This window comes from Trachinotus anak, unplaced genomic scaffold (assembly GCF_046630095.1).
Source record: "Trachinotus anak isolate AG129_WGS33_773 ecotype Australia unplaced genomic scaffold, CSIRO_AGI_Tana_v1 ptg000013l, whole genome shotgun sequence".
In the NCBI taxonomy this organism is placed as follows: Eukaryota; Metazoa; Chordata; class Actinopteri; order Carangiformes; family Carangidae; genus Trachinotus; species Trachinotus anak.
Window position 1 is genome coordinate 963,933 of NW_027273864.1, and position 21,914 is coordinate 985,846.

Sequence of the window (21,914 nt, forward strand, 5' to 3'; positions counted from 1 at the left end):
TCGGTGCTGTATGTGATTGGGTTTCATTTATTCGAGAGCTGAACTGTTTTTTATCTGGTGAAACCTTCAAGACAGCAGGACCACATTAGGCAGCAGTGTCTTGCAGTGAATAATTCAGTGCATTACAGGCAGCTTAGCATGCAGCGTTAGCTGTCATAGTAAACACACAAACACCTCACAGGGATGTGATAGAATATCAAAGATGTTGTTTTTTTCCAATATCTAGTTGCTGTATTATTTTCAAGATTGTGATTTTCAATATTATTTTCTGAATTCACAGCAGGTTATCAACACCAGGGTGTGTGTGTGTGTGTGTGTGTGTGTGTGTGTGCGTGTGTGTGCGTGTGTGTCCACAGCATGTCCAACATGAGGAGGGCATTAGAAATGGATGTAGTGCTCCTGGTGTAATGGGATCCCTCACTCTATCACTGTGCAGACCTGCTAACAGGAATAGAGTCAATGGGGAGATGGTGGTAAGGATCTGTAGAACACATGCACACACCTATGTGTTTCTATGTCTGTGAGGACTCTGACTGGCTACATTTATTCATTCCTGGTCCTGGGTTTGTCAACTTAAAGCTGGAGTGAAGGACTTTTACATATAAATGAACATCTGTTACACTGAATTCTGTCAGCTCCAGGTAAAGCTCTCCGTCTTTCTCTCTATACTGGAGGTGTAAATCTGGTGTCTGTGGCGACATTCCCATACTGGTGCACCGATGCGTTTTATGTCAATCTGCGATGACTGGTTGGCCACAGCTGAAAAGGCGGAGGGGGCCATAGTGACGGAGATGGAGGAGGCTACGTCAACTGGGAGTATGATGGGAAAATCTAGGAGGCATCAAAGAAAAGTTTCTGGTGATACAAACGCAAAAACAATACGTTCATCAATACGTTCAGCGTTCAGAGGAAGGATGACAGTCTAAAAGAGAGAGACTGCTGAAGAGACGGGACTGAGGGATGTTTAATGGTCCTAACCCTGAATTTATAGTTGTTTCATATGCAGATCGTGTCTGAGACTCATATACTGATAGCTCTTCGTTTTTGTTTGATAAAGATAAATACAATATGTATAGACATAGACAGACACACAAAGCACACATGTCACACATAGGATGATCACTGCACCCTCTGTAATTTGCGCGGTTCTACACACATGGAGCAGAGGAAGTGAGAGATGCTACTGCAGTGACTCTCTGCTCCCGCTGCAGTTGTATGACATGTGATTGAAGTGTTGAGGTGTCAGTCGGGTGAATGTGAGTGCACGAGTGTTTCCATCTCCATCCATGTTGTGTTGGATCTGTGAGAATGGTCGCTATGGTGATGGTGTAGTCACTGTGGTAGAAGGAAGAGAAGCTGTCAAGTCAAGTCAAATTGTATTTATTTTGACTGTCTCCTAGAAATTCTGTTTATCTACACAACTAAACTACAACAGAAATCAGGTTTTGTAGGAGACGTTTTATGTTTTTTGTTAACATAATGAGGAATTCTGCATTTGGCAAGTCACAAATCTGCAAATCTTTTTTAATTACATCACTCAGAAAACTGTCAACCAATCAGAAGAGAGGCTCACAGCCTCTCAGAGATATCAATACTTCAAATAAAACACTTAAGACACAACATGCTTATTCCCATTTAACAGAAACTACAATCTTTCCCTAACCATAACCAACAGCAGTAACAGTATATACCCCAGCGTAGGGTCTCTGACGAAGCAAAGACAAAACTCGCCAAAAACCTTGGAAGGAGGCTAATGAGGGAACAGATATACAACAAACAATATGACTATATTAGATCCTACAATGTTAATAACAATATATAATATATAATTTAAGATCCTGTTGCTTAAACTGTAAAACAGCGAAATATTACCATTAAAGACTGATTTAGACTATAAAAATGTCAGGGCAGAAAAATACCTGCTTGGACCATCATAACTATATTTCTCAAAGGCTGTGCCCAAAACAAGTTCCACCATTCTGGTATGTGGCCATTGAAATGAAGTGAAAAGAAGTTTAAGATAATGAAAGAATAGTTTAGACCATCAAAATACCAGTTTCTGATGACTACATACCTTCTTAGGGCATCTAAAGTATAGTTTAGGGGCGGCCCGATGGTGGAGTGGTTAGGGCGTGTACCACATGAGCTGATGCTCTTAGCAGGCGAGTGCCAGTTTGACTCCTGACAGGCCTGACTCTTTCCTGTGTGTCATTCCCCCTCTCTCTGCCCCTTTCCTGTCACTCTCGACTGTCCTTTCAAATAAAGGCAAAAATGCCCAAAAAAATCTCTAAAGATATCTTTAAAGTATAGTTCAAACTAAAAATGAGTTTAAACTATCAAGAGACCAGTTAAACCATGAAAAGATCAGTATAAATCATTAAAGACCAGTTGAGACCATAACAAGGCCAGTTTAAAATCAATGAAGACCAGTATTGCCCATTAAACGATATGTTTAGATATTAAAGAAACTGTTTTAGTGTACTAAAGACCAGTTTAGACCTTCAAAGTTCAGCAGTCACGTAAGGCAACAAAACTAAAATCACATTTTCTCTAGACTTGGTCCCAGTGGTGTGAAATCCAGCAGAGCAGAGTGAAAATATTATACCTGTTCTCGCAGGGTTTCAGTAGCATGCTGATCTGGGAAGAAATTGGCTGCCACCTGTGAAAGGTTTTAAGCACTTTAAGACATGCAGCAAGTGCAGCCTCAAGTTTGTCTCCACCTTAAACTCGGGCCAACTATTTGACTGGCATTACAATAATCCCAGAATTCCACTATTCCAAGCAACCGGCATGCCTGCAAGCTTCAGATTAGCGAGGTGCTAGTGTATTTTTAATGCTGCGTAAACTCCACATAGTGCAGTTTGGATTACAGCCCAGATGTGGAATGCATAACCACGACACACTTTAAGTATGGCGTGGTTGCAGCAGTTCACAACAATAATTAACACAAAACAAACAACAAAACCTCTCTCTGGTAATAATGATAATGGGAGTAACTACACTGATCAGATTAAAATACACACAAGTCGTAAACAAAGTTAGAGGATGTGGCATTTACGACCAAACCCGACCGCCGGCACTTGGTCAATTAAACTTTCACACACTCAGCCTTTAAGCAGCACATTCTGCAGGCCTCGGCCACTTCGCACATGTTTCTTCCTCCTTCGGTTTATTCAAGCACATAAGCACATATACAAACAGACTGAAGGGTTTATAAAAGATACATTAATGCACACTAGAGAGGGAAGGTGTGGAGGGCCAATGTGACTTGTCCTGCTGCACATGAAGCCCAGAGGATGGGGGAGGAAAAACAAACAGGGCTGCCTCACATAGAGGAGCAAATTGTAGATTGTTCTCATTCAGCGTCTGTTGAGACATACATGACCTTTTTCCTGCTTTAGGGGCGGAGCAGCAAGCACATCTTCCTCTTTTGTCTACAGTAATAAGCAGAAGGTTGCTGCCTCTGAGTGGGAAAGTTCACTGCCAGTGACTGGATGTGAGTATTTCAGGAATCCCATTTTCAAGGTTAAAAACTCTGTCAGGATCCCTTTCCTCCATGCATGGAATGAGTGGCTAGAGGCAAAGCTTACCAAGGAAATCCATCATCTTCTGTTTAAGGACCCGGTTTCACCTCCTTGTGTCCTCAAGGCGACAAGGTTACGTGCTGTGTGTACTTACGGAAAGAGATGTCAAGTTATTCCAGCAACATATTTAGCATTTTCTTTCTGTTTCCCAGTCTCTCTCCAATCGTTACCTTTCCGCTTTAGAGCCATGAATCTTAACACAAGTTATAAAGAACTTTTTCAAGTGCGCTTTAATTTCAAGTTGGCAAGAATTGTTTATCCTATCCAAGAAGCAATTATTGTTATTGTGCAGCAGACAAAGACAAACTTCCTGTGTTGACACAGTAATATATCTGTAGTTTACAGCATGTAACAATAAGGCCTTTTCATTGCATTTTTAGGTCAGCCAGACTAATTAGCCTCTCAGGGAGACCAATGAGAGCAATTTCTAAGCTGCTTACTTCACTTTTTCTACATTGACTTATACTCAAGTGAAACCACAATTAGTCACTTCCCACTGAGGCAAAGGTGTCAGCCTTCAGACTGCAGGGTTCAATAGCAAGAAAAAGTCAGGGAACCCTGGAATGACCTGGTTTCTGCATCGATTGGTCATAAAATATTATCTGATCTTCATTTGAGTCACAAATGTAGACATACACAATGTGCATAAGCTAATGTCACACAGACTGTTATAATCTTGATGTCTTTATTGAACACATTCACTGCGCTGCAGGAAAAAGGCTCTCTTTAGATTGTTCCACAGCATCTCTGTTGCCAGATAATCATCCACCAGGAGCTGGATTTACTCTGATGTTTAGCGTCATTGTCCTGCAGCATTAGCAGCTTCTCCTGAGCTTCAGCAGATCATGATGCTCATGACGCTCCCTCCACCCTGCTTCAGTTTTGGGATGATGTGTTTTACACAATACATCAAGCTGCAAGTTGTTCCAATACAATTCAACCATCGTCTCATCAGTCCATTTTCCCAGTAATGTTGTGGAGCGTCAAGCTGCTCTTTGACAAACTTTGTAACGTCCTGTCATGGCCTCCATGATCAATGATTTCTGTTTGGTCAACTCATGAACAGAGATGTGAACCAGCTCCAATGATTCCTTTAAGCCTCCAGCTGTTACTCTGAGCTTCTTTGTTATGTTACTGATCATTGTGTTTTAGCCACAGAACTAAATCGTCTGTTCAGACTATGGCCTGATAAAGATCTCAGCTCTCTGAGATGACCCTGTCATCCCTTTCAGTTTTTTGCTAATCAACTATTCATTATCCTCAGTTTTCTGAGATCTATGTTGTGAGGCGTGGTTTACATCAGCAGATATTTCTTGTGATTAAACTCTTAAGTCAAAGAAGCTCTAACCCTCACCTCCAATCTGGTTTCTTTCAGGTTTGATCTGCACTAAAAGCATGAATAAAGCTGACATGAGAATTGCAAGATGGTGTTTTCAGTAAAACATGCAGTATCGCATGTAGCCAGAACGTTCTGACTGTGGAGTCTATTCCACGGTCACCTGATCCTGGTGGCCTGGTGGATACGGAGCAGGATTTAATCACAGAGATACCCGAGATCTCTCCTCTCCTGACTGCACTGCCACTGGCATAGTTCAACGCTGAATATGAAGACTGTTCTGAACCAGCACAACTGTGGCAGATCGTCCATTCAGGCTGGCCGAATGAGAAGAAGCCTCTACTCTCACTGCACGGGTGTGACATTCCTGACTTCTATTTTTGCATGAGAAGGAATCCCCTGTGCAAGCACCACTGATAATTCTGCGTCGTTTTTTGAGAGGAGGCACCAAGCAGCATCAGAGCAAGTGTAACCAGCCACAAGCAAATGCATGTGCTGAGGGTCTGCACAGGCAGCTGGCCAGCCGTGGAAGTCTACAGTAACTGAGATGCTTCATAGCTACCACGCCACGGTAGCTGTTAGTGTGATCCCAGTGCAACATGGTCTCCAGTATTGCTTTTCATATTCATGTGTTTTCACTGCCGATGCACTGCCACCTGCTAGTCAAGGCATTTGCTGCCACTGACTCCCACTGGAAATAAAAAAGAATAAAACATATGTTGTGTGCACCTCTCCCCTTACAAAGCTCAGCCTCTTTGACCTGCATTGCTGTATGTGATGTAAAATGAAAACACGTGTGATGTTTTTCTTCTGTGTCGCATTTTTCTTTAGTTATTTTTCTGAGTTTTTGCCTTTATTGTGAAAGTGAAATTGGAGAAAAGAAAGTTAAGGGACAGCGAGTGAAATTCAGTGCCAGTGGAACATCTTAGCTTATGGTTTGTATTTGAGCAGTATGTCTACAGGATAGTGACGAAGCTCTGCATAGGTGTGAAGTCTTGCTACAAAGGGCCATTTCACTCCAACGAGCACATCCACCCACTGATCTAACTACTATCAGATCTGTGGCCAGTACAAGAAGAAAAAGAGTCAGACAGAGAGGTGAGACCTGTCAGATTCTAGGCCAGTCTGAACAGATTTAATCGTCTAATCACACAAGCTACAGATAAAGCCAATGACTTCCACCACAACAGGCAAAAAAACTTCAGAGTGTGAAAGTGAGCTAATATCAGCTCATTGCTGCTCCTGACCGGTGAGCAGGCAGGCAGAGGAGGGAGAGCAGCAGTGACATGCCAGAGGTGTTCAGAATGAACAAAGGAAGAGAGGGGTGGGGAGGTAAAAAGGAAATAGTGGACTTCTGAAATGGAGAAATGGAAATCCAGTCAAGCTTGACTCCCCTAGGTCTCTGGTCACTATTTAAAGTGATAGCTTTCCTGTTAAACTGCACATTGCAGCCCATGAATATTGCAACAGCCAGCAGTTTACTGTAATGCCCATGACATCGCTCTCCGCCTGGTATTGATGGGGATCACAATGGTGCCTTAATGGGGTGAAAGGAAAAGGGAGTAAACAGTTGTTTCCTCGATGACCCCCGTCACGCAGTGAAACATACTTATAAAGGTAAAGGAAAGGAAACAGGACAGGAGAAGAAAACATGTCCAGCAGTAAGAGATGAAATGAATCCTGAATAAAGGCCTCCACAACACACCAGCCTGGGACATCCACAAGCCACTGCACAGCTGCTGGCTAACACCTAAACATTTCATTATCTCAATAGTGGAGCATAAAGTATGGGATGTCAGGCCTCCACATGCAACCGGCCTCTGTCCCACTCTGATAAAAGAGGAGATGAGGAAATACAGAATCAAGACCTTCAGACCCAGAGTTCTCATCCCGGTAGGGACGGGGCGATTTTAACGCACGTCACCATAAAAAAAACTCAAAATAAGTTGATTGAATTTCCATCATTGCGATAATCATGAATGGGGATAATCGTTAATATACTCACATGAGCAACTTGAAAATGCTGTCTACCTCAACATATGTTGATTTATTTTGAATTACCACAAGGGAGAGTCTGCCTTGTTCAAGTAATTTCTAAATGCACCTGTCACCATGGCTGAAGGTTCGGCTGTTCCGTTGTCCCCCCCCACAAACAAGTTCAGTTGGATGTATGGAAATACATGGATTCCACAACAAAGACCTACAGGGAAATTAAATACCCATCTGCAGAACCTACCTCCAACCTGAATGCTCATCTCCGAGACACACATCCAGCTCTGCACGCAGAACTACAGGTCAAAGTAAGTAATATTACTGTTGGTTACAGTTTCTTAACGTAACATACGTGAATGCTTGTAGATAAGATAAGATGAGATAGACTTTATTAGTCAGACACTGGGGAAATTTAAGAAAGAAACTGCAATAACAGATATTTAAGAAAAGATAAATAATAAGAATACAATAATATACAAATTATATAATAGTATACAAAATTACATATTTACAAGAACATACAGCAGTAGCAGCATAAGTAGATATTGTTAAGTTATACTAAGACTGACGGTTATCCAAATATTGGCTTCATTATGATGCTGTGTGTTGTGAACATCACCAGTGAATTAATCTAATGTTATCTAGGTGACGCTAGCTGTTTAGCTGTTTCCTCTTGTACCTCTTGTTCGACCTGTCCGCTGTCTCATACCAGAGCGGAGCTGCGTTCAACTGCTCTCCAGACTCACTGCCGGACTCTCACCGCAGATATTTAAGACTTGTGCAAACATTATCCAATGCAGTCTGTTCATGCTGCCACATAATTTTCAACGTTCTGAGTGATGGAAATTGTTAGAATGGGCTCAGTGAAAAGCAAAACAAAACATACAATTAACAACACACAGCACCAGTAATTAAGGGTTTGAAGCATATTTTCATGATTATCGAAACAATGTATTGTACGCAATAATGAATCACAATTATTTTGGTCGGAGTAATCATCACATGAAATTTTCATGTTGTCCCATGCCTGCATACGGGGCAAAAAATAAGAGTTTCCTCTTACACAGACCTGTTCACGAAGTAGGTGGGTGCAACATACTTTACTATATATAAGTAATGTACACAGCTACACAAAGATGAGCACAGGCCCTGTACAGCAAACGTGTCATCCAAACTGTGTAACACTGCTGCATCAGCATCACTGATTTCAGCTCAGGTTGCCTGGTAAAATATATCAGATGAAGAAGTCGGTTTCAGTGCAAACAAACAGTTGCTCTGGCGAAATGAGAGCGTATCCTTCATCTTGCGATCTTGACCTGTTTTTAAAGCCTAACGTCCTTTTACAAAGATCAGTCTCTGCAGTGAAACTGAGTTTAGTCCCACATTTCTCCACTACGGCCATTTTTTTTTATGCTGAGATACAAGTCAGGAAAGATCTGTGGATGACACTGCACTTCATAAATGCACATACTAACAAAATGTAATTAAAATCAATGTAATGTTGAACATGTATTCTGCTATTCAAGCTTGAGAGCCTGGTCACTGAGCGACAGAACCAAGTGTATTGTCACTTCCATTGAAGACAATGTCAAACCTAACCTTGTCTAATGAAATTCTATAATCAATACATGTATTCACAGAGCACGACCTTTTTTTTAAAAGCTACATGTTTTACCTTTACATCTTTCAGAGACATTTGTCTAGTTCTCAAGTGAACTGCGTGCTGATTTCATCTTACAGTGAATGAAGTGACCCATATGCAACATCCACCGGCGGTGTATGACAGTGTATGGCAGCTTAGTGTTTTTCCTGTAACGTAAGCCTCCAGCTGTGCCATTAAGATTTGCAACACCTGTTGACATTTCAGGATACACTGCTGTTCTTTTTCCCTGGAAAGCGGTGATTTTATCACATTCGCTCCTCAGAGCTTCTGTGAGCACATTTCATGGGTGCTATTGACATCTAATCATGCAGGTGAGATGCAGAGGTGCTATGTGACGTGTTGGCCTTTAGGAGTCTGCTTAGTATTCACAGGCACAGGAGCTCTGAGAAAGTTAGGACTGACACAACTATTAGTGTATTTAGGAGTATCTCATGTTTTATGCATTCAGCCTCAAAGACTGAGGAGGACCAAGACAAACTCTATTGACAGCGGTGAAACAGGCAGCAGCCCAGATGTTACAGGAGCATGATTTTTACAAATTGTTTGACACTTTAATCGACAGCTGGGTAATGAAGGGAAATGACACTGACTTGCAACCTCTGCCTCAACAACTATGTAGCATCAAGGTCGAGGTGATGCTGCTAAAATGGATCTGAGTGGACTCTCCAGGGGTAAATGAATTAAAATGGTTAGGTATATCTCAGAAATGCATGATGGTGGTTTTGGGGATTTTCAGTCAGGTTCTGCTATTTCTGTCACAGCAGAAGCTAGAGGCACAGAGTAAAAGTCCTGATTTAATTAAACTTTTCTTTACCTTGGGACCTACACTGGTGATGTCCTTGGACACAGACCCATTAAAAAATGTACATATTATTTTTGGTCGCGACACCACCAGAAACCACTCCCAAATTATTCTGAAAGATTTTTGTTTTGGGTTGTTTAAGGACAAGCATTTAAATAGTAAAAGTAATATCTGTTGCCCTAGGTGTATTAATGTCATTGTAAACTGCTCATAAATGCAAGTGTTGTGTAAACATTTGGGTGGATGTCATGTCCTCCTCCTGACATCCAACACTGTTTATTAAAAAAAAAAAAAAGGTTAGGATAAATCAGCTGGAACCGGCTGATATTACACAGACACTGAGTCATGTATAGACCTTTATGTTCCTCCCTCTTTTTTTGTTGGCTGTTTCCATAGTAGCACTCTCAATACTGGGGTACAGAGATGCAAGATGCATATAAAGCACATCCTAAATAAGACTTTAACCAGGACTATAAATCATCCACAACACTAGACGGGAATAAATTCAGTAAGTAGCAGAGCTCCTGATTTTGGTGTTAAATTTATTATCTAGCTATTGTTGATCTATCATCCAAACCTTTATTTGTTTTGTTCTAGTGTTTTTTTAGAACTGTCTCTGGCTGCAGCGTACGGCCCCCAACAAGCCATTCAACCATTTGTCCCTCTCTCCTGAAATAGCGTCTCATCAAATTGTGCCTCTACATGGTTACAATAATAAACACACGATTAGGCTGCGGAACGGTGAGGTCAAAAGAAACAACTATGACTACAGGTTTTGCACCGGAAACAAAACTGCAGTCATCTGTGTGAAAGTCCTGTGCTTCCCCGACCCACCCATCTACCTCAACCTTCCTCATAACACAAAGTTTGTCGCCACATCCAATAACTTCCTCCTTTGGCTCTGTCATAATCACTCCTGCCACTAGGGGTTTCCTCACAATAAAACGTAACGAACTGGTTGAGCAGACGACCTATGGAGTTGTTTTGTAACAGGACAGTCTAGAAAACACAGAATTTTCTATGAGGAGTGGAAACTCACTCTTGAAAGAAAGGATTGTAGGCAGCCACAGGCAGGCAAGTGTTGCAGAGGGCAAAGTTAAAATCAGTGAGCTGTGAACTTGAGGAATGTAGGATGGCAAAGAAATCAACCACATACAGGATCCCTGTGTTCATTGTAAATACATATCCACATTGAAAGCTATTCTGGGAGGTGTCTGCAGCCTCGGTGTGTTCAGTGACGGTGCGCTGATAAAGAGATTTTGGCCCATTGTTGCGTTGGAATTGGTTGTGTTGGGGATGAGCCTAAAAAGAAAGGCTGACTGCAGGATGCAATTATGGGCAAAATGATGAGGAGGCTAAATCTGTAATTTATCAGCTTGCAGTGGCTGTAGAATATTATATGTATTTGCAGGATTTTACCAAAACTCCAGCCGTAAGTATAGTTGACACGAATGAATGTATAATGGAAAAATGCATTTTGAGCACCTGAGCTCAAAGGTACTGGAGGCACCTGCGGGAACTACCCTCAAGTGATTAGGATTCATTGGCTATTAACTCAGCTTATGTAACACTTGATCGGTCAGGCTAAGCTAACATGGAGCGAGTAGGAGGGTTAATGGTTTTAGGCCAGTCCCTCAGGTGCCTGACATATGGTGACACGGGTTCCTCTGCTGGGTTAGAGCAAGTGAATGGTGAAAAATAGCAGGTGGTGACATGGCCCTCAGCAGTGAGAGGGAAAAGGCCCAGACATGGTGTGACATCCCAGCCATCCATCATGTAGCAGGGAAGTGGGGGAAGCCTTAACTACCCATAAATCATCTTCCTGGAACATAAAGGGCTGAAGGTGATGCAGCACTTTTCACTTGGCTTACAGGATAAGACCAATCTACATGATTTTGTTCTCTCAGAATTGGATTGAATTATGTTTTTATAATGGTTTAACAACTAGTTATGGTTACTCACAGTCATCTCTCTGTACAATAAAAAGTAGAATACAACTCTGCCATCTATCCATTATCTATACCCTCTCTCCCGTCCAGGGTCATGGTTGGCTGGAGTATCTCCCTGCTAACACTAGGCAAGAGTCAGAACACACCTGGCAGGCTATCACAGGGCTGACATATATTTAGAGAGACACCCATTCGCATTCACACCTAAGGCAATTTGGAGTCACAAATTCTCCTAACTCACAACTCACAGGACTGTGGGAAGAAAAAGCAGTACCTGGAGGAAACCCACTGCAGACAGGAAGAGAACATGCAATCCTCACAGTGAGTTGATGGTGGTAACTGCTGAGTCTTGAAGAGTGAAATGACTCATTTTTTATTTTTCAAACAAAAATGACTGAGATGAGAGTGACTGAAAGGAGAAGGTCGTTCCTCCATCACACGGTGGATAGAGGAGTAGTAGTAGTGGAGAAAAAGTTCACATTTGTCATTTTTTTTACAAAGTACTGACCCTCTAAATGAGCTTTTGTGTAATTTCACATTGAGACTGTTAGAGCACTTGGGTGGGAGGGAAAGAGTCTCAAAGGTCAAAGAGTGATGATGAGATTATTTAAATTTTCATGTTATTTCCTCCTCCACCATAAATGCATCCATGTAAGACCCACGGTGTCTTGAGTTAGTGTTAGAGAAAGTTCTATTTCCAGACATTTACTGTATTCTAAATAAGGGCTGACCGAATACACCAAGCTGGTGTAATTGCTGATACATGTGAAGCCCTAACAAAGCCACAACACTGATTCCACTGTCATCCGTGTGAATGAAAGTGGGAATGCCTTCTGTTGGTGCGATCAGCCATGAAGCAGTCCCAGTTCCTGATACTCAACCACTCACAATGGCAGTAATAGAGGTGGCAATGAGCACCCACATTAACAAATATGGGTCAGCAGTGCTCCAATATTATGATTTATTTTGCTTTTGTCAGCCTGAGGTCCTAATTTATCTGCCGCTGGCAGTTCCACAGGGAATACTACGCTGGCTAACTCAAATCTCCCCCGACACAATGTGCCTTTGAATGTGTTCTTGCAAACACAGACATAACCGCATGCTGAGCCATAATTGGCCTGCATCATTTGCATTTGAATGGAGGGAAGCCATGCATGGGAGGCCTCGGTGAGAGAAATATCTACATGTAGCAAAGTACACGAGCTGAGAAAATGTACTGGGAAAAAGAGAGGAAATGAAAGAGGGGGAGGAAGCAAAGTGGACCGAGAGAGAAAGATGGACTCAAAGGAGAGTCTGGGGAGGGAAACAGGTGAACAGTGACGATGAAAAATCAACAAAGAACAATAGAAAATAAGATGAGGGAAAACAGTAAGTTAGTAAAATCAGTAAATTATTATCTTTCATATTAGAAGAACAAGAGATCTTTGAAGAAATTCAAAAATGCACCTGTAGCCTTTGAGTGGGAAGGCCTGGTGTCTGAGTGACAGCTGTGCTGGTTGGGGCACCAAGACACATAAACTTCTTCTACATCCCACGCCACGGATAACACCTTGTTAGCAATGATATCCAACAGTATGGGTGACAGTACTGCAGACATGTGAAAGTAAACAGTTTCAATGTGGTACAGCTGAGAAGCTAATTAGCTTCTCAGTTTAGCACAGAAATATGTTTGCTTAAAGGTACAGTATGCAGGATTTCCCCTAACAACAATGTATAAACTCAAACAAAAGTAACCTCTTCATCATCATCATTTATGACCCATTAGAAGTTTGTGGCAGTGTATTTATCTACACAAACCCTGCCCTCTGCCTGTACTTATTTTGCTGTGTTCAGGAGGATTCTGGGCTGCAACGTTTGGGCAGTGGGTACGTAAACCCCAGCCAATAACAGCACGCAGGGAGTGGGGGCGGGACATGGATGTATAATGAGCTGCAGGTCTATGTGTTCAACTGAGCTGCATTCACACAAAATCCGGCAGCGTGGCACCTTCCTGCACGGCTGTGCGGAGGTGTGGGTGTTTTTGTTTGTGCTTTACAACGTAACCACTGTGAAAAAAAAAAAAGAAACCATTTTATTTCTCTCGCTCCATGCCAGGGAGGAGGACCAACTTTGAATGGTGTGTTTGCAAATGGCAGCTGACAAATCCTGCACAATATCCCTATAGAGGAGTCACTGTGAGTTTAGCTGGAATTGTGAGTCTAGCTAAAATTAGCATTAGCATTAACGACTTTGTACTTACCAGTCTAGAAGAAAAGTTACTCGTTCACCATCAGACTTTGATCCTTAACTTACCAAGAGCTGTCTCCAGAGGTGGAAAGCAACCATCTTTTTTAGCTTCTACTTCCATCATTTCTTTTATTCAACTCAAATTAGCATGCTAACCAGCTAGCTCTGACCCAGTCAGACCGTCTTGTCACTTTCCGTCATAGTAGCGTCCTGTCTGCCCTGAAGCGGTAGCTGCTCAGAGAATGTATTATAACCTTTTGTCTTGTAAAAGCAACAATGACTGAAAGTTTTGCCAAGACTGGTAAGTGAACAGTTGCTAATGCTAACGCTGGCTATGTAGCAATAGCAAAACTTACAAATAACTCCATCAACAACTCAATCAGCAGCTAAGACGAAACAAAAGGTGTGTCCACACTTGTAGGTAAGAAGTAGACATAAGTGAGAAAGCTAATGGGTTGTTCGAAGTCTATAGTCATTGTTGTGATGTGTCACAAATGGCTTTATACAATTACCTTTAAAATCAAAATTTCAATTGACTATATGAAAAAAAGGAGTTACGCCAAAAAATGTAAAATGATAATTCTCCCTTTTGGGTACTGATTTCTCCAAAGGACAGGACCTGTTTACAAAATAGTTCTATATGTTGTGACAGAAAAAATAAGGACAGGATATGAGCAAATATCAACACTGTTTCAGTCATCAGTTATTGGGTGTCTTCTATCTTGACACTTCAAGGAATTCAGGAATTGCATCACCAGAGAGCCTCTTGCAGTAGAGATAGTGAGTATGTGCCAGTGGCTGGGACAGGAAAGGAGGCCAGTGATGGCAGGAAAGAGAAAATAATGTTACAAGACAGGAAAAAAAAAGACATAACAGCACTGGATGCTAGTCAGCACAATTACTCACTCACACTGACACACACATACAAGTAACTCCCAGGATGCCGTTGGCCAGCTGTTTAAAAGGTGTCCTCAGAGAGCGCGTCCTAACCCCCACCACCCTACCATACCCTACCAGTGTCACCTGGCCCTGTCACAGCCAATCAGAATGGCCATTAATCACGCCTCATGCAAACACGCTGTCACCCTGCTGCAGCTCCAGCTCCACCCCTCCCTCCTCCTGCCCTGCTCTCTCGCTTGCTTTACCTCCCTTGACTCACCAAGCATACCCTGAAATCAGGAAATGTCTCTTCCTCTCCTTTTGCTGCTGACATTCCTCTCCTTGCCACCACTAATGGCCCCCCACCTACAGCACTGAGTTGAAAATGCTAGCCCTGCTTCAAGCTGCTTCAGCAAAGATCATCTATGACTCTGAGACTTACATAAGCTTTCAAAGAGGTTTCAAAGGAGGAAACCCACAACTGGCAGATGAGGACTGATGCAACAGCCCACATTTATACATCCAAATTTATAGGAGAAATACTAAAATACATTTATACGTTGAAGACTTATTCATTAATTATGGCTGTAGCTGCACTGTATTTGGATCAACAGGCTCGGGCAACATCATCTGAGATCCAGGTCCTCACCCACCATCACTGTATCATTCAGCAGTGACAACTTAGCAACCCCTGAGAATTGATTATGGCTGTTGACCGGCCTTACAAAATAAAGTAAAATGGTGTCATAATCTTGTGTGTGAATAAGTGCAGAGTAGGCAAGTCCACTGGGTCATCGAGTGAGCATCCTCTCAGTGCCTGCTGTTTCACTGAGTTGGGCCCTCGACACCGAAAGGCTAAACAGTGTGTACCAGCGTCCCACAACCATCCCCTCCATAATGGGTTAAATTCACTCCAGTATGACCCCCCACCAGCATGCTATAACTGACTACAAGCTAACTCCATGTGAGGCTAGATAACATGTTGCTATCGTTGGTAACATGCTGTTCAACCCACCATGCAACAGCCAAGCAGTCACTGTTAGCTACCTCATCTTTGCAAGTAACAAAAGCATCCACTCCTTTTTACCTGGCTAGCCTATTAAGCCAATTAGCATATTAATTAGAATGCTAGCAGCGTGTCATCCTAACCAGCATGCTGCCTGAACCACCATATAACCCAAACGACATTCACCCCAGCTTGGTGATTTACCAAACAAACAAGCCAAGCTATTGTTTGAAGCATAATAGGTTCACACAACAAGTTTTGCACTTACCTTTGTCCTACTTGAATCACTGACCTCCAGCACCTTTCCCACTGCATTCAAAGCAGCTCGGGTAACACCTCTACTCAGGAAACCCTCTCTTATCGCCCTGTCTCGCTTCTTCCATTCCTATCCAAAACTATTGAACGGGCAGTGGCTAAACAACTCTCAGAATTCCTCCTACAGAACAATCTTCTTGATCCAAATCAATCTGGTTTCAAGAGCGGTCATTCAACTGAAACTGCCCTGTTGTCTGTGACAGAAGCCTTAAAAGAAGCAAGAGCAGCTGCAAAGTCCTCTGTCCTCATTCTACTTGACTTATCAGCTGCCTTTGACACACTTAACCATCGCATCCTCCTCTCTACTCTCTCTAACATGGGCATCTCTGGCTTGGCTCTTTCCTGGTTTGAATCCTACCTGACAGGGTGCTCATTCAGCGTATCCTGGCTTGGACAGTCGTCCACCTCGCATCACCTCACCACAGGGGTCCCCCAGGGCTCAGTGCTGGGGCCCCTACTATTTGCTATCTACACCACCTCCCTGGGTCCGATCATTCGCTCACATGGCTTTTCCTATCACTGCTACGCAGATGACACTCAGCTGTATCTGTCATTTCCTCCTGATGACCCCTCGATCTCTGCACGGGTCTCTGATTGCCTCTCAGACATCGCCACATGGATGAAGGCACATCACCTCCAGCTGAATCTTTCAAAAACTGAACTGCTGGTTCTCCCAGCTAAACCTACAATACACCATGACATCAACATCAAAACTGATTCCCTATGGCTCACCCCCACCAGGGTGGTGAGAAACTTAGGGGTTATGATTGATGACCAACTAACCTTTTCCAATCATGTCGCCTCAGTTGCCCGGTCATGCCGCTGTGCACTTTACAACATCAGAAAAATCAGACCTTACCTAACTCAACAGACTACTCAACTCCTGACACAAGCTGTGGTCATCTCAAAACTAGACTACTGTAATGCCCTCCTGACGGGCCTCCCAGCCCGCACAGTGCAACCACTTTGGATGATCCTGGTCTACAACCAACCCAAAAGGTCACATGTAACCCCGCTGCTCATCGAGCTCCACTGGCTACCTGTTGCAGCCCGCATTAAGTTCAAATCTCTAATGCTTGCCTACAAAGTTGTCTCTGGTACTGCACCTACCTACTTGAACGCCCTGGTACAGGCATATGCTACCTCACAACCGTTGCGCTCCTCTAACAAACGACGCCTGGCTCTGCCACCCATTCGTTCAAGGCAATCCAAACTCTTCTCTCACGTTGTCCCCCGTTGGTGGAACACACTACCATTACCTTTCTGTTAGTCGCTTTGGATAAAAGCGTCTGCTAAATGACTAAATGACTAAATGACTACCTGCTCACCTTTCTTCTGACCCACAGCCATTCACTGGAACTGGCTGCAGTGTGTGCAGCCAGTTCCGCCAACTTACTGCCAACCTCTACTGGGGGGAACCTTAGGTTTCCTACCACACTCTTCTGCTGCCAACTCTGTACGTTTAAGCTTTTTCCCCTCAAAAGTCAATTCTGCTGCATCCTCCCATAGTGTTGTCAGCTGCACAAAATATACAACCCACTGTGTTTCTGGCCATGACACAAGCTCTAGTCTTATAAGTGGTAGCTGTCTCCTGAGGGACAATGAGCTGTTTTCCTAAATTTAGGCTCAATTCCTTTCCACCCCCTGCACCAGTGGTTGGCAACTGGTGGCCTACGGGCCAAAACTGGCCTGCCAGCAGTCACATCTGGTGGCCTGCCAGATATGAGCTGAATTTTTTTAATCTTATAATATCGAACTGACAGTCTCACATTAAAAAGTAGCTAATGTCGAAACAGAGAATCTCCTCCCACTTGAAGATGCTTATTATACTTTTATCCACATTGAGAGTGAATGAGAGACACAACAGTGTCATATCAGGAGCAGCGCACAGCACCTGGTTCAACAATAGAACTCCGTCAATGCAATAACAGTTACCCACAGAATCACTTGCTCTTTAGCATTTTGTCTGAAAAATAAAAGCACAAGAATGTTCGTTTTTTTTTTTTTTTTTTTTTTTTTTAAAATAACATCAGTTCAATAAATCAGTCAAATGTATATTTGTGACTGTGGCCACACAATAAAGTAAATTTAAGTTGCATTTTATCAGTTTCTTAAAATTAGCCTTTGATTATATTCTGGCCCCCATGTAATGGGTTAGGAAAACATTGGCCCGAGGCCAAACTTACTTGCCGACCCCTGCCCTACTCACTCTGACTCAGATTCATTAAGTATCTTTCCAAACCAATTAGCTTTAGGTGGGAATGAATAATAAAGCCCTCAAACACAGTCTGGTTTGATGCTGGTTTACTTACACTGCTTTTAAGTGCAGTGCCCATCTTGTTTGATGGAGGAAACTCCACATACCTTCAAATGTGAGTTTTATGCAGTTATTAATAATAATAATAAAGGTTAACTCATAAGTTTCCATACCCCAGATGGACATTTCATATTGTCTAACACAGCAAAGAAAGAAAAAAAAGATTTTATCCAATAAAAGACAACAGTTTTGTAACAGTTTCTTTGAGGGTGACTCTACATCACTAGTAATGACTTTATGAGCTTTATGACTTTGTGAGCTTCTTTACAAGATAAAAAACTCAAAAAATTGTGCATCCTGCCATGATGCCTTTCTCCAACTGCTGCCATGTTGGAGCGAACTCGTTACGAGAGATATTTGGGTGCCTGAAAATATTCCCTTCACTAGCCCTTTGACCTCTCACAATACTCTGATGCTTCCTACGGTCAGCTGTGGAAAACAGAACCAGATGAATTTGATCAGATCTCTACAACATGCAAGTCTCTGATGCTAGCTCACACGTGTGTGCTCCAAAACATCCAGTTTTCTGCACTGAAGTGTCAATAAACTCATTCCTGTCTACACTGAAGAATTTTGCCCTCTACCCTGAGAAATCAAATGGGCCTGAACTGTCCAACATCAACAGAATCTTCCATTCCAACACCCAGGAATAAGCCGTGCTACCCTGACAAGCCCCCACAAGAACGTCAACACATCTGGATCATTTTTACAAAGTGTGTATGGCTCGCCATCAGGCCGAGGGGCTGATGCTGACCTTGTTTGCCTAACTACTATTTCCACCTCTGTCAATGCTGGGGCTTTAACATCCACTGGGGGGTCTATTGTCCCAGTGGAGGGCATATCTAGATGTAAATCTAACTGCCTGGCCCTACCTCTATCTGTACACGGTAAGTGGTTGGTAAACTTACATAGATTCTTATAAAAACCTTCCCTGGCTCACTCCTTTTTCCAAAGACTTTGTGCTTTCCTTAAAGTTGTCATTTTGCAGCACATAAATGTCCCCTTTCTCACTATCTGTAACTTGTCCTCCACAGCTTTCTGAGTTGTCTTGGCTCTTGGTTGAGCTGACATGTTTCCCTCATATTTTGCTTTTCAACTTGTAAGAATAGAAAAAGCCTCTGAAAGTCTACAATATGATACATCCGTGGCCACTGCTAACAAAATTTTAAGACGGATTAACAGTTGTTTTAAGACTCACACTCGTGCAAAGCAAGTCTTGGTCTTGGTCTCATGCTGACGCAGCCTTGTGTCATTTGCTCTTGATTTAAGTAATCAAGGTAAACACAGAGGATGGCTGCTCATAATGACACTGCGCTCTGCTGTGGCACTTCAATCATCTGAAAGAAATATGAGGTGCATATCTGTCCTGATGAATTCAGATGGAGAAGAGTTTTATACAGTCAACAGTAAAGCAGCTGTGGAGAACAGATCGATTGTACTCATTTATAGATCAATGTAAATGGATATACCAGTGTTCCTGCTTTAAACAGATTAAACATTAATCTCAATGCCGATTTAAACACATCCACTGGTTGAGGAGTGTTTCATGAAATAGTTTACATTTACATTTACATTTAGTCATTTAGCAGACGCTTTTATCCAAAGCGACTTACAGAAAGGGGAACAATCAAGGTTAAGTGCGATAAGAAGTGTTAGCGCAGCAATAAGTGCTAGTGACGATTCTTTAAGTGTAGATTTGTCATGTAGTGCTAGGAGAGAAGGTGCTCTCTGAAGAGCTGGGTCTTCAGGAGTCTTTTAAAGGTAGAGAGGGACGCCCCTGCTCTGGTAGGAAGTGGTAGTGTGTTCCACCAACGGGGGACAACGTGAGAGAAGAGTTTGGATTGCCTTGAACGAATGGGTGGCAGAGCCAGGTGTCGTTCGTTAGAGGAGCGCAACGGTCGTGAGGAAGCATATTCCTGTACCAGGGCGTTCAAGTAGGTAGGTGCAGTACCAGAGACAACTTTGTAGGCAAGCATTAGAGATTTGAACTTAATGCGGGCTGCAACAGGTAGCCAGTGGAGCTCGGTGAGCAGCGGGGTGACATGTGACCTTTTGGGTTGGTTGTAGACCAGGCGCGCCGCTGCGTTCTGGATCATCCTAAGTGGTTGCACTGTGCGGGCTGGGAGGCCCGTCAGGAGGGCATTACAGTAGTCTAGTTTTGAGATGACCACAGCTTGTGTCAGGAGTTGAGTAGTATGTTGAGTTAGGTAAGGTCTGATTTTTCTGATGTTGTAAAGTGCATAGCGGCATGACCGGGCAACTGAGGCAACATGATTGGAAAAGGTTAGTTGGTCATCAATCATAACCCCTAAGTTTCTCACCACCCTGGTGGGGGCGAGCCATAGGGAATCAGTTTTGATGTTGATGTCATGGTGTATTGGGAGAACCAGCAGTTCAGTTTTTGAAAGATTCAGCTGGAGGTGCCTTCATCCATGTGGCGATGTCTGAGAGGCAATCAGAGACCCGTGCAGAGATCGAGGGGTCATCAGGAGGAAATGACAGATACAGCTGAGTGTCATCTGCGTAGCAGTGATAGGAAAAGCCATGTGAGCAAATGATCGGACCCAGGGAGGTGGTGTAGATAGCAAATAGTAGGGGCCCCAGCACTGAGCCCTGGGGGACCCCTGTGTTGAGGTGATGCGAGGTGGACGACTGTCCAAGCCAGGATACGCTGAATGAGCACCCTGTCAGGTAGGATTCAAACCAGGAAAGAGCCAAGCCAGAGATGCCCATGTTAGAGAGAGTAGAGAGGAGGATGCGATGGTTAAGTGTGTCAAAGGCAGCTGATAAGTCAAGTAGAATGAGGACAGAGGACTTTGCAGCTGCTCTTGCATCTTTTAAGGCTTCCGTCACAGACAACAGGGCAGTTTCAGTTGAATGACCGCTCTTGAAACCAGATTGATTTGGATCAAGAAGATTGTTCTGTAGGAGGAATTCTGAGAGTTGTTTAGCTGTTGCCCGTTCAATAGTTTTGGATAGGAATGGAAGAAGTGAGACAGGGCGATAATTCTCGACCTCAGCAGGGTTGAGAGAGGGTTTCTTGAGTAGAGGTGTTACCCGAGCTGCTTTGAATGCAGTGGGAAAAGTGCCGGAGTTCAGTGATTCATTTATCACATGCGTGTTAGCGGGCTAATGGTTTGGAGGAGGTTTGTTGGTATAGGGTCCAACGAGCATGTAGTAGGACGGCTACATGTCAACAGTTTGGATACCATACTCTCAGAGAGGGGTGTAAAGCTAGAAAAGGAGGTGCTAGCAACTGTGCTTGGTTGCGAAAGTGCAGTAGCTGATTCAGTGCCACCCAGCTGAGGTACAGAGAGACATGTAGTAGGACTGCTACATGTTACAGTGCTAGGAGTTGGGTGGAGAGCAGGCTGGACTGAGAATCGGCTGCTGATTGCTGCCACTTTGCCTGTAAAGAATGATGCAAATGTATTGGCGGTAAGGCAGGTAGGAGGAGGAGGAGGCGGAGGGTTGAGTAGTGATTTGAAGGTGGAGAAAAGTTTCCGGGTGTCACTGACACTGTTGACTTTGTCATTGTAAAAAACAGTCTTTGCAGCAGAAACGCTGGTTGAGAAGGAGGATAAGAGTGTGTGGTAGCTTTTGAGATCATCGGCTAGTTTGGATTTGAGCCATTTTCTTTCAGCAGCTCTGAGTTTGGTGCGCTGTGAACGGAGGGTGTCATTCAACCATGGGTGGGATTGCTTGGATCGAGCAGGCCTCGTAGATAAAGGACACAGTCTGTTCAGGCATGAGTTCAGAGTAGAGATGAGTGAATCAGTGGCATCATTAACCTTCAGAGAGGAGAATGTGCTGAGTGGAGGTAAAGCAGAGGCAACAGTAGAGGA

General features: G+C 43.2%; 1 protein-coding gene and 1 long non-coding RNA gene across 5 annotated transcripts in view; one reads left to right on the top strand and one right to left on the bottom strand.

The window, feature by feature from the left end:
- The window catches only part of LOC139630080 (receptor-type tyrosine-protein phosphatase gamma-like), a 454,916-nt gene that overhangs the window by 267,456 nt on the left and 165,546 nt on the right, over positions 1-21,914 (bottom strand). The window lies entirely within an intron of this gene.
- Positions 1-21,914, top strand: part of LOC139630087 (uncharacterized) — a 51,126-nt gene that overhangs the window by 7,239 nt on the left and 21,973 nt on the right. The window contains exons 2-3 of one of the 2 annotated variants that reach the window (XR_011693110.1): positions 357-473; positions 4,960-14,125. This is a non-coding gene — a long non-coding RNA (uncharacterized lncRNA). Of the gene's footprint in view, positions 1-356; positions 14,126-21,914 lie in introns of those variants that run through there. The other variant, XR_011693109.1, reaches the window with a different exon arrangement.